This window comes from Nerophis ophidion, linkage group LG22 (assembly GCF_033978795.1).
Source record: "Nerophis ophidion isolate RoL-2023_Sa linkage group LG22, RoL_Noph_v1.0, whole genome shotgun sequence".
Classification (NCBI taxonomy): Eukaryota; Metazoa; Chordata; class Actinopteri; order Syngnathiformes; family Syngnathidae; genus Nerophis; species Nerophis ophidion.
Genome location: NC_084632.1, coordinates 18,535,148 through 18,541,353, shown reverse-complemented (window position 1 = coordinate 18,541,353; position 6,206 = coordinate 18,535,148).

Sequence of the window (6,206 nt, the reverse complement as noted above, 5' to 3'; positions counted from 1 at the left end):
TTTTTTAAGAACACTGCAACTGTATACTTTCACTGTAACATCCTGCTAGTTGCTATATTCCAGTGAATCTTAACTAGTTTCTCTTATGCCTCCCCCCAAACTCTCTACAGCAGGGGTGTCCAAAGTGCGGCACGGGGGCCATTTGCGGCACACGGGTCATTTTTTACCGGCCCCACGGCACATTTTAAGAATACAGTTGAAAAAAATTAAAAACATAAAAAGTGGTACAAAAGAGCAAACAGGTGAAATGTAACAAGAAATTGTTGCAATGTTTACTCTTATAACACAAAGCTGCCATGCAGGCTGTTTCTTTAAAAAATAATAATGAATCAAAATCAATGTAATTTTGAATTATTGACCTATTCAACGCTTTGATTACGTCACATTAAATAGAGATATTTTTGGGGGAAAATGTTGCAGATTTTGTGTTTTGCCATATAAAAAAACTGAGCTGTTATTTTTTCAAAGAAGGGCCTAAAACAAAAACAAAACATAAACAACAAGAAAACTTAAAATTGACGGATATATCTGAAGTTGATCTTGAGATTATTGTACTAAAAGTAAACTGTAAAAAAAAAAATGTATTTATTTTTTTAACACTTTAATGAGTAGGACACTTGGATCCCCAATTATTTTAGTATGATTTGTTTTTAAGTGTCATTGCTCAAAAAATAATAATGAATCAAAATCCAAAATTAAGGCTGTAATTATTATGTAATCTCAAATATTCCACCTAAAAAAGTTATTAGGTGAAAATATTGCATATTTTGTGTTTTTTTCCATTTTTCCCCCCTAATGTTGATCTACAAATTTAAAACTTGAATAATAATACTGAATAATGATACATTTTTAATATTTTTTTTGACCAAAACTCTTTGGGGTCCCTGGGATCATAACTCAGTGGAGGCCTAAATGTATATTTTTGATACATATATTGTATTGGTTTTTAAAATAAAAATTACGAAAATGGCCCCCGCTTGCTTTAAGTTTTTCAGTGTGCGGTCCTCAGTGGAAAAAGTTTGGACACCCCTGCTATACAGCAACTATAAATACAATCATTTGTCTATAAAATTGTTATAAGTACACCTCTGCGTAATAAACTAATGTAGATAAACTTACTACAAATAACTTTTACATTGTTTGTCTGTAACAGAAACGATTTAAAGTGCATACATTTTTCTGAAATAAAACAAGTAAATATTTATTTAAGTTAAAGTTAAAGTACCAATGATTGTCACACACACACTAGGTGTGGTGAAATGTGTCCTCTGCATTTTACCCATCCCCTTGTTCACACCCTGGGAGGTGAGGGGAGCAGTGGGCAGCAGCGGTGCCGCGCCCGGGAGTCATTTTTGGTACTTTAACCTCCAATTCCAACCCTTGATGCTGAGTGCCAAGCAGGGGCGTAACATGTCCCATTTTAATAGTCTTTGGTATGACTCGGCCAGGGTTTGAACTCGCAACCTACCGATCTCAGGGCGGACACTCTAACCAGTAGGCCACTCAACTACAAACATGTTTTTACTGACCTAAATAATTCCATCAAGAAAAATAAAACAAAACAATTCTTATTGATGAGTAACATTAACTAAGAAGCACAAAAAATATTTTAACCTATAAAAGAAAAATGAATAAATCAATTTGTAACTGTTGTTAAAAATGTTTTAAACTAATTCTGATGTTAAAAAAAAGTTGGTTTGTCTTTATTTTTTTTGTTTTTAATGAATACGGTAACTGTACACAGAAATTTCACTAAAATAGACACAATTATCAGTAACATCCTGCTAGTTACTATATACCAGTGAATCTTAACAATTTTCTCTTATGCCCCCCGCCCCTATGGTAACTATAAATAATATCATTTGTCTATAAAATTGTTATAAGTACACCTCTGCATAACAAAAAAGAAATAAACAGAGATCAACTTCCAACAAAGACTAACTTTAACATGTTTTGTCTGTAACAGAAAATATTTAAATTGCATCAATTTGTCTGAAATAAAAACAAATAAATAAAACTTTATTTAAACTACAAATATGTTTTGACTGACCTGAAAAAGGCCCCCCCAAAAAATAATATCAAACTCAACAATCCATATTGATGAACAACAACAACTCAGAAGCACAAAATAAACACTCTCCATCCATCCATTTCCTACCGCTTATTCCCTTTGGGGTCGCGGGGGGCGCTGGTGCCTATCTCAGCTACAATCGAGCGGAAGGCGGCGTACACCCTGGACAAGTCGCCATCTCATCGCAGTTTCCAAAATAAACACTTTAACCTATCAAAGAAAAATGTATAAATACATTTGTGATTTTTTAAATATATATATATATATATATATATATATATATATATAAATAAATGGGTACAATGAGCACGTTTTGTAGTGCACAGCTTTTCGAAGCATGAAACTGATAAAGCATGTTCAGAGTAGTCACACTCGCCCCCCTGGCAAGAACTGCTATATTCTCAAGTCATATTATATTTTAAAGAAGGATATGATTATGTCATACCAATCAGACACATAATACAGATTAGAATATGTTGAAATATTAGCACGATGTATTAATCGAACGGTGGGCATTGAGAGATGTTCAATATCTGTATCTCCACTTGTATTCGTCTTTGAACGATACACTAGCCTGCAGCTAGGTGGCAGCAGTGGTCAAGCTGATCAACAGGCTCCCAGTTGTCCCCAGTAGGAGTAGTAAGTGCACGCACATGTACTGAGCTAACGGAGGTGAAAAGATGGAAAAGTTTGTTGCAATAAATGAAAATACAAAAGTCATATAGGGAATATAGATAATAGATATACTGTACATTATATAGAAGACGTGATATGCCCACGTGCATTTATAACCATGCTATAAGCGACGTGTCCACTTGGAGGCCAAGTTTTTATCCAATTAAGGCAATGCATAAATATTGAAATTAAATCACCACTTTTTAATTTTTCAACATATTTTCATTGTTTAACCTTAATGTCTTAACTTGCTTTTTATACACATTTTAAAAATGTTTTAACGGTTGCTGTCAGATGATTATTTTTCAAAATCAGATGAATCACACTTGTGAATTTGGATTACTCATGATTAAGCAGAAGTTATTACTTAGCGTCAGAATGTCACTTTGATGCTTGTTAATTAAATTCCCCACATTTAGTTGCTCAAAACTTGGTAACAGTTTTATCTAAAGTCCGGTCCCGGTGAATTTTGAAGGAAAACCCAGTCAGAGTCTCGTCCCTCTGATGTATGCATTGACCTGATCACTGACCGCATAACATCCCGCGCCACTTTTAAAGGAACCATACGCAATTACAGTAATCTACCATCCGAATAAATTGTGTGAATTATTTGAATATATACATGATTAACCAATCATTTTTTGTGATTAATCACATGAGTTAATAATGAATACATATATATAAATATATGTCTATATATATATATATATATATGTATGAGGGAACCCCTCATGAAACAGTTCTGTAGAGATGAAGTAGTCTTGTGATTTTTCCCACACCTACATATATATATGTATATATATATATATATATATATATATATATATATATAATTTCTATATTATACCGTAAATTTAATCTACTTTATCATGATCTATAGTATAAATTATTATATGTTACAAACGTAGTATAATGTATTAAATAATATTATATCTATTTCATAATATTTATATAATAGAATATCCATCCATCCTATGGATAATAAAGTAGAATGATATGTATGTATATTTATATACATACATATTATAATAATATTTTGTATATTATGTGTACAGTATATTTAATCTATTTTAGAATAATCTATATTATAGATTTTTATAAAGTAGAATATATATATATATATATATAATATATATATATTATCATCACACAATTATATAATTACTGATTGTATCATGTATATATATAATATACATATCCTTTAATGTTATGTATACAGTATATTTCATTGACTTTCTATAATCCATTACAATATATTTTATAGATTACGCTAAAGTATAATTTTTATTTTATACATAAATATGATATAATAGGCATACAATGATATGATATAGGTATTTAGATTAAATATACTCTATACTTGTTTGTATATAGATATGCATATTATATCATTATTATAATAATATATATAATTTTATTATGAAATATAATATATTTTTTATCCGATAAATTTAATAAATTTTAGCATAATATATATTATAGAATATAATAAAGTAGAAAATATATATATATAAATTATCATTACATAATATGCAAATATACATATATAATATTATAATAATATATATGTATATATAATGTTTATATTATGTGTACAGTATAGCATGTTCTTTATTTGTAGATGATATATATATTATACCTTATGCTAAAATACAATTATATATATATATATATATATATGTATATATATATATATATATATATATATATATATATATATATATATATATATATATATATATATTGGGGGAAAATATCGATTCGAATACGAATCGCGATATACCTTATGCTAAAATACAATTATATACATATATATATTAGGGGGAAAATATTGATTCGAATACGAATCGCGATTCTCACGTTGTGCAATTCAGAATCGACTCGAATTTTTTTTTTAAATCGATTTTTTTTTAAATAATTATTTTTTTAAAGTTTTTTTTATCAATCCAACAAAACAATACACAGCAATACCATAACAATGCAATCCGATTCCAAAACCAAACCTGACCCAGCAACACTCAGAACTGCAATAAACAAAGCAAATGAAAGGAGACACAAACACAACACAGAACAAACCAAAATTGGTGAAACAAAAATGAATATTATCAACAAAAGTATCAATATTAGTTATAATTTCAGCATAGCACTGATTAAAAATCCCTCATTGACATTATCATTAGACATATGTAAAAAAGAACAATAGTGTCACAATGGATTACACTTGAATCGCATCTCATAAGCTTGACAACACACTGTGTCCAATATTTTCACAAAGATGAAATAAGTTGTACTTTTGGTTCGTTTAATAGTTAAAACAAATTTACATTATTGCAATCAGTTGATAAAACATTGTCCTTAACAACTATAAAAGCTTTTTTTTTTTTAAATCTACTACTCTGCTAGCATGTCAGCAGACTGGGGTAGATCCTGCTGAAATCCTGTGTGTTGAATGAATACAGAATCGTTTTGAATCGGAAAAATATCGTTTTTGAATTGAGAATCACGTTGAATCGAAAACATCGATATATAATCGAATCGTGACCCCAAGAATCGATATTGAATCGAATCGTGGGACACCCAAAGATTCGCAGCCTCAATATATGTATATATATATATATAGATATATATATATATATATATATATATATATATACTATATATAAATATATATCTATATATATTAGATTAGATTAGATTAGATAGTACTTTGTTTATTCCGTCAGGAGAGTTCCTTCAGGAAAATTACAATTCTCAGCACAATCCCATTCAAGATCAGACAAACATTACAGGGAGACAGAACAGGATCGCTGACGGGTCTGCCGGCTTCCAGCGCCCCTTACAAAAAAGATGACATACAGGTAAACATGGGGGGGGGGAAAAGAATAGAAGATTAAAATAAAATTAAAAAAATATATATATATATACTGTATATATTTATATATATATACTGTATATATATATATATACAGTATATATATATATATATATATATATAAACATACATACACACACACACACACACACACACACACACACACACACACACACACACACACACACACACACACACACACACACACACACACACGATGCCACCCAAACGCCTCCATAGGGGAGGTGTTTTCTGGCACGTCCAACCGGTGGGAGGCCATGGGGAAGACCCAGGACACGTTGGGAACGCCTCGGGATCCCCCGGGAGGAGCTGGACCAAGTGGTTGGGAAGATGGAAGTCTGGGCTTCCCTGCTTTGGCTGCTGCCCCCGTGACCCGACCTTTGAGATATATATATATATATATATATATATATATATATATATATATATATATATATATATATATATATATATACATACATATATATATATATATATATATATATACCACATATATATATATATATATATATATATATATATATATATATATATATATATATATATATATATATATATATATATATA